The sequence below is a fragment of the Micromesistius poutassou genome (genome assembly GCF_964030765.1).
Source record: "Micromesistius poutassou genome assembly, chromosome: 1".
NCBI classification, from domain to species: domain Eukaryota; kingdom Metazoa; phylum Chordata; class Actinopteri; order Gadiformes; family Gadidae; genus Micromesistius; species Micromesistius poutassou.
In genome coordinates, this window is record NC_140271.1 from 5,771,445 (window position 1) to 5,784,027 (window position 12,583).

General features: G+C 43.1%; 1 protein-coding gene across 1 annotated transcript in view; it reads left to right on the plus strand.

The window, feature by feature from the left end:
- The window catches only part of LOC311382361 (adhesion G protein-coupled receptor E3-like), a gene marked incomplete at both ends in the record, with an annotated part of 145,202 nt that overhangs the window by 35,163 nt on the left and 97,456 nt on the right, over positions 1 to 12,583 (plus strand). The gene's annotated exons all lie outside the window — the stretch shown is intronic.

The window sequence follows — 12,583 nt, forward strand, 5'->3', positions numbered from 1 at the left end:
CGGTGACGAGTTATGCTTGTCCAAACGTTGAAATTTTGGCATAGTTGGTATAGCGCCACCTAGGGGCGAATGTGAATTTGAGGGCTAGAATATCAAATTTTACAGCAGTCCCACAAAATGCACCAAAAAAAAATGAGTTTTCGAATATGTTCAGGGGGGGAAAAATGCAGTCGAAGTGGCCTAAAAATAAGAAGAAGAAGAATAAACACGAGGGTTTCAATAGGGACCTTGCCAAGTTTGGCTCGGTCCCTAATTAAAACTGCGCGCAGTGATGAACGGGACCTCGCGCCGGCTTGCAGCCGCCACTACGAGGTCCCGTTCATCACTGCGCGCAGTTTTAAAAAAAAATCGCGCCGGCTTGCGGCCGCGTCACGTGCCGTCGTAACATGTGTGCTGGCAAGATGTGCACATGTTAGGACCGCACGTGACGCAGCCGCAAGCCGGCACGAGGTCCCGTTCATCACTGCGCGCAGTTTTAAAAAAGCGCAGTTTTAAAAAAAATTCGCAAATTTATGTAATCTGTAGAAGCAGAGGTGCCCTGTGGTGTCCTACTGATTGTTTTGACATTAACATGTAAGACCACATTTAACTGAAATACATGTTGTAACAACTTTAACTAACATTATTAACCCTACATCAATGATCCGATAAATTCCCTAGGAGGAGTTAGTTGAAATACAAGGCGAAAAAGTGAAAGTATTCCATTCAAAATGGCCAACTTTGACAGCACGCCACGGCCATGCCCTTCAATGTACAGTCACAAATAGCACGATTTTGTTTCAGCACCACTTCATGACTGTACTGACCAATTTTGAAGCAGATCCGATAAATTCCCTAGGAGGAGTTGGTTCAAATACAAATTCCCTAGGAGGAGTAAGTTTAATACAAGGCGACGGATTTCAAAAATGGCCAACTTTGACGGCACGCCACGGACACGCCCTTCAACGTACAGTCACAAATAGCACGATTTTGGTTCAGCACCACTTCATGACTGTACTGACCAATTGTGAAGCAGATGCGATAAATTCCCTAGGAGGAGTTCGTTCAAATACAATGCGAAAAAGTGAAATTCCATTCAAAATGGCCAACTTTGACATCACGCCACGGTCACGCCCTTCAACGTACAGTCACAAATAGCACGATTTTGGTTCTGCACCACTTCATGACTGTACTAACCAATTTTGAAGCAGATCCGATAAATTCCCTAGGAGGAGTTCATTCAAATACAAGGCAAAAAAGTGAAAAAATTTCAAAATGGCCGCCGAGAGTGAAAATTAAAAATGAAAATAGCCGACGTCCTGTGGGGTTTGGAGCATGGGTCCAAGAGGCTTTTCTGTAGGTATTGGCACGTTATACGTGCCTACCGATTTACATACATATTGGTGAAACGTGGCGCAGGGGCTGCTTTTTAAAGTTCCTGTAGGGGGCGCTACAAAAAATAGAAACACAAATTTTGGTATGTGAGCTATGGGCACCAGTCTACACGTGTCCTGCGAATTTCATATTCATAACTATTACGGTCTCCGCACAGTGATTTACCCTGACACCAGAGGCAGTGGCGGCCATGTTGTTTTTTCTATCGACTTAATTTTAATTGAGCAGTTAGAAGTTTGGCACCTAACGGCCGTTGGGTGGGTCCCGCTCAAATCAAACATTGCGTCTATGAACTGTGGCGATTTTAGTGTCAGGCCACGCCCATTTCGATGCCACGCCCCATTTGAAAATATGTTGACTTTATCTTGTTCATAATTTGATTCTGAACAACTTTTGTATTGGGGCCAACATCATAGGCGTCCAACTTGACGTTGATATGAGCAATTAACTATTTTCGAGGTTTCAACCACACCCCTTTTAGAACTCATTGACGCTCTAAACTTTATTTTACAGACTAATCCTTAAGTCAGATTGAAGATAATGGGCCATATATGATATGTGCCAAAGGATTTAGGTCAAAGTCGAAAAACCTGGGATCCTTGGGGAATTTACTGTTTTTAACTAAATTCAAAATGGCGGAAAATATGGCTACCGGAAGTGTTCAGTTCAAGAGACTTTTTTGTTCATCATGAGGATTTGCATGTGTGTGCAAAGTTTCATGAGTGTAGGTCAAACCGGTGACGCGTGCTGCTTGTGCAAAGTTTGCACTTTTGAACAGTTGCTATAGCGCCACCTAGGGGCGAATGTGAATTTGAGGGCTAGAATATCAAATTTTTCACCAGTCCCCACAATTGCACCAAAAAAAAATGAGTTTTCGAATATGTTCAGGGGGGGAAAAATGCAGTCGAAGTGTTTAAAAATAATAATTAAAACTGCGCGCAGTGATGAACGGGACCTCGCGCCGGCTTGCAGCCGCCACTACGAGGTCCCGTTCATCACTGCGCGCAGTTTTAAAAAAAAATCGCGCCGGCTTGCGGCCGCGTCACGTGCCGTCGTAACATGTGTGCTGGCAAGATGTGCACATGTTAGGACCGCACGTGACGCAGCCGCAAGCCGGCACGAGGTCCCGTTCATCACTGCGCGCAGTTTTAAAAAAGCGCAGTTTTAAAAAAAATTCGCAAATTTATGTAATCTGTAGAAGCAGAGGTGCCCTGTGGTGTCCTACTGATTGTTTTGACATTAACATGTAAGACCACATTTAACTGAATTACATGTTGTAACAACTTTAACTAACATTATTAACCCTACATCAATGATCCGATAAATTCCCTAGGAGGAGTTAGTTGAAATACAAGGCGAAAAAGTGAAAGTATTCCATTCAAAATGGCCAACTTTGACAGCACGCCACGGCCATGCCCTTCAATGTACAGTCACAAATAGCACGATTTTGTTTCAGCACCACTTCATGACTGTACTGACCAATTTTGAAGCAGATCCGATAAATTCCCTAGGAGGAGTTAGTTCAAATACAAATTCCCTAGGAGGAGTAAGTTTAATACAAGGCGACGGATTTCAAAAATGGCCAACTTTGACGGCACGCCACGGACACGCCCTTCAACGTACAGTCACAAATAGCACGATTTTGGTTCAGCACCACTTCATGACTGTACTGACCAATTGTGAAGCAGATGCGATAAATTCCCTAGGAGGAGTTCGTTCAAATACAATGCGAAAAAGTGAAATTCCATTCAAAATGGCCAACTTTGACATCACGCCACGGACACGCCCTTCAACGTACAGTCCCAAATAGCACGATTTTGGTTTAGCACCACTTCATGACTGTACTGACCAATTTGGAAGCAGATCCGATAAATTCCCTAGGAGGAGTTCGTTCAAATACAAGGCGACGGAATTCAAAAATGGCCAACTTTGACGGCACGCCACGGACACGCCCTTCAACGTACAGTCACAAATAGCACGATTTTGGTTCAGCACCACTTCATGACTGTACTGACCAATTTTGAAGCAGATCCGATAAATTCCCTAGGAGGAGTTCATTCAAATACAAGGCAAAAAAAGTGAAAAAATTTCAAAATGGCCGCCAAGAGTGAAAAATTAAAATGCAAATAGCCGACTTCCTGTGGGGTTTGGGGCATGGGTCCAAGAGGCTTTTCTGTAGGTATCGCCACATTGTACGTGCATACCGAGTTTCATACATATTGGTGAAACGTGGCGCAGGGGCTGCATTTTAAAGTTCCTGTAGGGGGCGCTACAAACATGAGGACCAGGATTTTTGGTATGTGAGCTACAGGCAGCAGTCTACACGTGTCCTGTGAATTTCATATTCATAACTATTACGGTCTCCGCACAGTGATCGACCCTCCTCTGGCGGCCATGTTGTTTTTTAAATCGACTTAATTTTTGGTGAGCAGTTAGTACTTTGGTACCTAACGGCCATTGAGTTGGTCCCGCTCAAATCAAACATTGCGTCTATGAACTGTGGCTATTTTAGTAACGGGCCACGCCCACTGCGATGCCACGCCCCATTTGAAAAATTGTTGACTTATTCTTGTTCAGAATTTGATTATGAACAACTTTAGTAGAGAGGTCCAACACCATAGGAGTCCAATTAATGTAGATATGTGCAATTTACTATTTTTGGGGTGAAAAACACACCCCTTTTTGAACTCAATGGCTCATGGGTACTTTGAAATTTATCCTACAGACTAATCCTTATGTCAGATTGAAGATAATGGGCCATAGATGATATGTGCCAAAGGAAGTTTGTCAAAGTCGAAAAAACTGGGATCCTTGGGGAATTTAATGTTTTTAACTAAATTCAAAATGGCGGGAAATCTGGCTACCGGAAGTGCTAAGTTAGTATCTGCAAATTTCTTCATTATGAGGATTTGCATATGTGTGCAAAGTTTCATGAGTTTAGGTCCAACCGGTGACGAGTTATGCTTGTGCAAACGTTGAAATTTTGGCATAGTTGGTATAGCGCCACCTAGGGGCGAATGTGAATTTGAGGGCTAGAATATCAAATTTTTCACCAGTCCCACAAAATGTGCCAAATAAAAATGAGTTTTCGAATATGTGCAGGGGGGGAAAAATGCAGTCGAAGATGAGGGAAAATAATAAGAAGAAGAAGAATAAAACTGCGCGCAGTGATGAACGGGACCTCGCGCCGGCTTGCAGCCGCCACTACGAGGTCCCGTTCATCACTGCGCGCAGTTTTAAAAAAAAATCGCGCCGGCTTGCGGCCGCGTCACGTGCCGTCGTAACATGTGTGCTGGCAAGATGTGCACATGTTAGGACCGCACGTGACGCAGCCGCAAGCCGGCACGAGGTCCCGTTCATCACTGCGCGCAGTTTTAAAAAAGCGCAGTTTTAAAAAAAATTCGCAAATTTATGTAATCTGTAGAAGCAGAGGTGCCCTGTGGTGTCCTACTGATTGTTTTGACATTAACATGTAAGACCACATTTAACTGAATTACATGTTGTAACAACTTTAACTAACATTATTAACCCTACATCAATGATCCGATAAATTCCCTAGGAGGAGTTAGTTGAAATACAAGGCGAAAAAGTGAAAGTATTCCATTCAAAATGGCCAACTTTGACAGCACGCCACGGCCATGCCCTTCAATGTACAGTCACAAATAGCACGATTTTGTTTCAGCACCACTTCATGACTGTACTGACCAATTTTGAAGCAGATCCGATAAATTCCCTAGGAGGAGTTAGTTTAATACAAGGCGACGGATTTCAAAAATGGCCAACTTTGACGGCACGCCACGGACACGCCCTTCAACGTACAGTCACAAATAGCACGATTTTGGTTCAGCACCACTTCATGACTGTACTGACCAATTGTGAAGCAGATGCGATAAATTCCCTAGGAGGAGTTCGTTCAAATACAATGCGAAAAAGTGAAATTCCATTCAAAATGGCCAACTTTGACATCACGCCACGGACACGCCCTTCAACGTACAGTCCCAAATAGCACGATTTTGGTTCAGCACCACTTCATGACTGTACTGACCAAATTTGAAGCAGATCCGATAAATTCCCTAGGAGGAGTTAGTTAAAATACAAGGCGACGGAATTCAAAAATGGCCAACTTTGACGGCATGCCACGGACACGCCCTTCAACGTACAGTCACAAATAGCACGATTTTGGTTTAGCACCACTTCATGACTGTACTGACCAATTTTGAAGCAGATACGATAAATTCCCTAGGAGGAGTTCATTCAAATACAAGGCAAAAAAGTGAAAAAAACTCAAAATGGCCGCCAAAAGTGAAAATTAGAAATGCAAATAGCCGACTTCCTGTGGGGTTTGGGGCATGGGTCCAAGAGGCTTTTCTGTAGGTATGGGCACATTGTACGTGAATACTGAGTTTCATACATATTGGTGAAACGTGACGTAGGGGCTGCATTTTAAAGTTCCTGTAGGGGGCGCTACAAAAAATAGAAACACGAATTTTGGTATGTGAGCTAGAGGCACCAGTTTACACGTCTCCTGTGAATTTCATATTCATAACTATTACGGTGTCCGCAGAGTGATTTTGAGCCTCTGGCGGCCATGTTGTTTTTTAAATCGACTTAATTTTTGGTGAGCAGTTAGAACTTTGGTACCTAACGGCCATTGAGTTGGTCGCGCTCGAATCAAACATTGCGTCTATGAACTGTGGCTATTTTAGTAACTGGCCACGCCCACTTCGATGCCACGCCCCATTTGAAAAATTGTTGAATTAATCTTGTTCAGAATTTGATTATGAACAACTTTAGTAGAGAGGTCCAACACCATAGGAGTCCAATTAATGTAGATATGTGCAATTTACTATTTTTGGGGTGAAAAACACACCCCTTTTTGAACTCAATGGCTCATGGGTACTTTGAAATTTATCCTACAGACTAATCCTTATGTCAGATTGACGATAATGGGCCATAGATGATATGTGCCAAAGGATTTTTGTCAAAGTCGAAAAACCTGGGATCCTTGGGGAATTTACTGTTTTTAACTAAATTCAAAATGGCGGGAAATCTGGCTACCGGAAGTGCTAAGTTAGTATCTGCAAATTTCTTCATTATGAGGATTTGCATATGTGTGCAAAGTTTCATGAGTTTAGGTCCAACCGGTGACGAGTTATGCTTGTGCAAACGTTGAAATTTTGGCATAGTTGGTATAGCGCCACCTAGGGGCGAATGTGAATTTGAGGGCTAGAATATCAAATTTTTCACCAGTCCCACAAAATGCGCCAAGAAAAATTGAGTTTTAGAATATGTTCAGGGGGGGAAAAATGCAGTCGAAGGCGAGGGAAAATAGGAAGAATTAAAACTGCGCGCAGTGATGAACGGGACCTCGCGCCGGCTTGCAGCCGCCACTACGAGGTCCCGTTCATCACTGCGCGCAGTTTTAAAAAAAAATCGCGCCGGCTTGCGGCCGCGTCACGTGCCGTCGTAACATGTGTGCTGGCAAGATGTGCACATGTTAGGACCGCACGTGACGCAGCCGCAAGCCGGCACGAGGTCCCGTTCATCACTGCGCTCAGTTTTAAAAAAGCGCAGTTTTAAAAAAAATTCGCAAATTTATGTAATCTGTAGAAGCAGAGGTGCCCTGTGGTGTCCTACTGATTGTTTTGACATTAACATGTAAGACCACATTTAACTGAATTACATGTTCATTAACCCTACATCAATGATGCGATAAATTGCCTAGGAGGAGTTAGTTCAAATACAAGGCGACGGAATTCAAAAATGGCCAACTTTAATGGCATGCCACGGACACGCCCTTCAACGTACAATCACAAATAGCATGATTTTGGTTCAGCACCACTTCATGACTGTACTGACCAATTTTGAAGCAGATCTGATAAATTCCCTAGGAGGAGTAAGTTTAATACAAGGCGACGGAATTCAAAAATGGCCAACTTTGACGGCATGCCACCGACACGCCCTTCAACGTACAATCACAAATAGCATGATTTTGGTTCAGCACCACTTCATGACTGTACCGACCAATTTTGAAGCAGATCCGATAAAATCCCTAGGAGGAGTTCATTCAAATACAAGGCAAAAAAGTGAAAAAAATTCAAAATGGCCGCCAAAAGTGAAAATTAGAAATGCAAATAGCCGACTTCCTGTGGGGTTTGGGGCATGGGTCCAAGAGGCTTTTCTGTAGGTATGGGCACATTGTACGTGAATACTGAGTTTCATACATATTGGTGAAACGTGGCGCAGGGGCTGCTTTTTAAAGTTCCTGTAGGGGGCGCTACAAAAAATAGAAACACGAATTTTGGTATGTGAGTTATCGGCACCAGTCTACACGTGTCCTGTGAATTTCATATTCATAACTATTACGGTCTCCGCACAGTGATTTACCCTGACACCAGAGCCTGTGGCGGCCATGTTGTTTTTTCAATCGACTTAATTTTAATTGAGCAGTTAGAACTTTGGTACCTTACGGCCACTGAGTGGGTCCCGCTCAAATCAAACATTGCGTCTATGAACTGTGGCGATTTTAGTGTCAGGCCACGCCCATTTCGATGCCACGCCCCATTTGAAAATATGTTGACTTTATCTTGTTCAGAATTTGATTCTGAACAACTTTTGTATTGGGGCCAACATCATAGGCGTCCAACTTGACGTTGATATGAGCAATTAACTATTTTCGAGGTTTCAACCACACCCCTTTTAGAACTCATTGGTGCTCTAAACTTTATTGTACAGACTAATCTTTAAGTCAGATTGAAGATAATGGGCCATATATGATATGTGCCAAAGGATTTTTGTCAAAGTCGAAAAACCTGGGATCCTTGGGGAATTTACTGTTTTTAACTAAATTCAAAATGGCGGAAAATATGGCTACCGGAAGTGTTCAGTTCAAGAGACTTTTTTGTTCATCATGAGGATATGCATGTTTGTGCAAAGTTTCATGAATGTAGGTCAAACCGGTGGCCAGATATGCTTGTGCAAAGTTTGCACTTTTGAACAGTTGCTATAGCGCCACCTAGGGGCGAATGTGAATTTGAGGGCTAGATTATCAAATTTTTCACCAGTCCCCACAATTGCACCAAGAAAAAATGAGTTTTAGAATATGTGCAGGGGGGGAAAAATGCAGTCGAAGTGTTTAAAAATAATAATAATAAGAAGAAGAAGAAGAATTAAAACTGCGCGCAGTGATGAACGGGACCTCGCGCCGGCTTGCAGCCGCCACTACGAGGTCCCGTTCATCACTGCGCGCAGTTTTAAAAAAAAATCGCGCCGGCTTGCGGCCGCGTCACGTGCCGTCGTAACATGTGTGCTGGCAAGATGTGCACATGTTAGGACCGCACGTGACGCAGCCGCAAGCCGGCGCGAGGTCCCGTTCATCACTGCGCGCAGTTTTAAAAAAGCGCAGTTTTAAAAAAAATTCGCAAATTTATGTAATCTGTAGAAGCAGAGGTGCCCTGTGGTGTCCTACTGATTGTTTTGACATTAACATGTAAGACCACATTTAACTGAATTACATGTTCATTAACCCTAAATAAATGATCCGATAAATTCCCTAGGAGGAGTTAGTTGAAATACAAGGCGACGGAATTCAAAAATGGCCAACTTTGACGGCATGCCACGGCCACGCCCTTCAACGTACAGTCACAAATAGCACGATTTTGTTTCAGCACCACTTCATGACTGTACTGACCAATTTTGAAGCAGATCCGATAAATATCCTAGGAGGAGTTCGTTCAAATACAAGGGGAAAAAAGCGAAAATAAGACCACGGAATTCAAAACGGCCAACTTTGACGGCACGCCACGGCCACGCCCTTCAACGTACAATCACAAATAGCACGATTTTGGTTCAGCACCACTTCATGACTGTACTGGCCAATTGTGGAGCAGATCCGATAAATTCCCTAGGAGGAGTTAGTTCAAATACAAGGCGACGGAATTCAAAAATGGCCAACTTTGACGGCATGCCACGGACACGCCCTTCAACGTACAGTCACAAATAGCACGATTTTGGTTAAGCACCACTTCATGACTGTACTGACCAATTTTGAAGCAGATCCGATAAATTCCCTAGGAGGAGTTCATTCAAATACAAGGACAAAAAGTCAAAAAAATTCAAAATGGCCGCCTAGAGTGAAAATGAAAAAATTAAAATTTCCGACTTCCGGTGGGTTTTGGGGCATGGGTCCAAGAGGCTTTTCTGTAGGTATTGTGACCTTGTACGTGCCTACCGAGTTTCATACATATTGGTGAAACGTGACGTAGGGGCTGCATTTTAAAGTTCCTGTAGGGGGCGCTACAAACATGAGAACCAGGATTTTTGGTATGTGAGCTACAGGCAGTAGTCTACACGTGTCCAGTGAATTTCATATTCATAACTATTACGGTCTCCACTGAGTGATTTACCCTCCTCTGGCGGCCATGTTGTTTTTTAAATCGACTTAATTTTAATTGAGCAGTTAGAACTTTGGTACCTAATGGCCATTGAGTTGGTCCCGCTCAAATCAAACATTGCGTCTATGAACTGTGGCTATTTTAGTAACAGGCCACGCCCATTTCGAAGCCACGCCCCATTTGAAAAATTGTTGAATTAATCTTGTTCAGAATTTGATTCTGAACAACTTTTGTATTGGGGCCAACATCATAGGCGTCGAACTTGACGTTGATATGAGCAATTAACTATTTTCGAGGTTTAAACCACACCCCTTTTAGAACTCATTGGTGCTCTAAACTTTATTGTACAGACTAATCCTTAAGTCAGATTGAAGATAATGGGCCATATATGATATGTGCCAAAGGATTTTTGTCAAAGTCGAAAAACCTGGGATTCTTGGGGAATTTACTGTTTTTAACTAAATTCAAAATGGCGGAAAATATGGCTACCGGAAGTGTTCAGTTCAAGAGACTTTTTTGTTCATCATGAGGATTTTCATGTGTGTGCAAAGTTTCATGAGTGTAGGTCAAACCGGTGACGTGTGCTGCTTGTGCAAAGTTTGCACTTTTGAACAGTTGCTATAGCGCCACCTAGGGGCGAATGTTAATTTGAGGGCTAGAATATCAAATTTTTCACCAGTCCCCACAATTGCACCAAAAAAAAATGAGTTTTCGAATATGTTCAGGGGGGGAAAAATGCAGTCGAAGTGTTTAGAAATAATAATAATAATCACGAGGGTTTCAATAGGGTCCTTGCCAAGTTTGGCTCGGTCCCTAATAATCATGAGGGTTTCAATAGGGACCTTGCCATGTTTGGCTCGGTCCCTAATAATAATAAACACGAGGATTTCAATAGGGTCCTTGCCAAGTTTGGCTCGGTCCCTAATAATAAGAAGAAGAAGAATAATCATGAGGGTTTCAATAGGGACCTTGCCATGTTTGGCTCGGTCCCTAATAATTAAAACTGCGCGCAGTGATGAACGGGACCTCGCGCCGGCTTGCAGCCGCCACTACGAGGTCCCGTTCATCACTGCGCGCAGTTTTAAAAAAAAATCGCGCCGGCTTGCGGCCGCGTCACGTGCCGTCGTAACATGTGTGCTGGCAAGATGTGCACATGTTAGGACCGCACGTGACGCAGCCGCAAGCCGGCACGAGGTCCCGTTCATCACTGCGCGCAGTTTTAAAAAAGCGCAGTTTTAAAAAAAATTCGCAAATTTATGTAATCTGTAGAAGCAGAGGTGCCCTGTGGTGTCCTACTGATTGTTTTGACATTAACATGTAAGACCACATTTAACTGAAATACATGTTGTAACAACTTTAACTAACATTATTAACCCTACATCAATGATCCGATAAATTCCCTAGGAGGAGTTAGTTGAAATACAAGGCGAAAAAGTGAAAGTATTCCATTCAAAATGGCCAACTTTGACAGCACGCCACGGCCATGCCCTTCAATGTACAGTAACAAATAGCACGATTTTGTTTCAGCACCACTTCATGACTGTACTGACCAATTTTGAAGCAGATCCGATAAATTCCCTAGGAGGAGTTAGTTCAAATACAAATTCCCTAGGAGGAGTAAGTTTAATACAAGGCGACGGATTTCAAAAATGGCCAACTTTGACGGCACGCCACGGACACGCCCTTCAACGTACAGTCACAAATAGCACGATTTTGGTTCAGCACCACTTCATGACTGTACTGACCAATTGTGAAGCAGATGCGATAAATTCCCTAGGAGGAGTTCGTTCAAATACAATGCGAAAAAGTGAAATTCCATTCAAAATGGCCAACTTTGACATCACGCCACGGTCACGCCCTTCAACGTACAGTCACAAATAGCACGATTTTGGTTCTGCACCACTTCATGACTGTACTGACCAATTTTGAAGCAGATCCAATAAATTCCCTAGGAGGAGTAAGTTTAATACAAGGCGACGGAATTCAAAAATGGCCAACTTTGACGGCATGCCACGGACACGCCCTTCAATGTACAATCACAAATAGCATGATTTTGGTTCAGCACCACTTCATGACTGTACTGACCAATTTTGAAGCAGATCCGATAAATTCCCTAGGAGGAGTTCATTCAAATACAAGGCAAAAAAGTGAAAAAAATTCAAAATGGCCGCCGAGAGTGAAAATTAAAAATGCAAATAGCCGACTTCCTGTGGGGTTTGGGGCATGGGTCCAAGAGGCTTTTCTGTAGGTATGGGCACATTGTACGTGAATACTGAGTTTCATACATATTGGTGAAACGTGGCGCAGGGGCTGCTTTTTAAAGTTCCTGTAGGGGGCGCTACAAAAAATAGAAACACGAATTTTGGTATGTGAGTTATCGGCACCAGTCTACACGTGTCCTGTGAATTTCATATTCATAACTATTACGGTCTCCGCACAGTGATTTACCCTGACACCAGAGCCTGTGGCGGCCATGTTGTTTTTTCAATCGACTTAATTTTAATTGAGCAGTTAGAACTTTGGTACCTTACGGCCACTGAGTGGGTCCCGCTCAAATCAAACATTGCGTCTATGAACTGTGGCGATTTTAGTGTCAGGCCACGCCCATTTCGATGCCACGCCCCATTTGAAAATATGTTGACTGTATCTTGTTTAGAATTTGATTCTGAACAACTTTTGTATTGGGGCCAACATCATAGGCGTCCAACTTGACGTTGATATGAGCAATTAACTATTTTCGAGGTTTCAACCACACCCCTTTTAGAACTCATTGGTGCTCTAAACTTTATTGTACAGACTAATCTTTAAGTCAGATT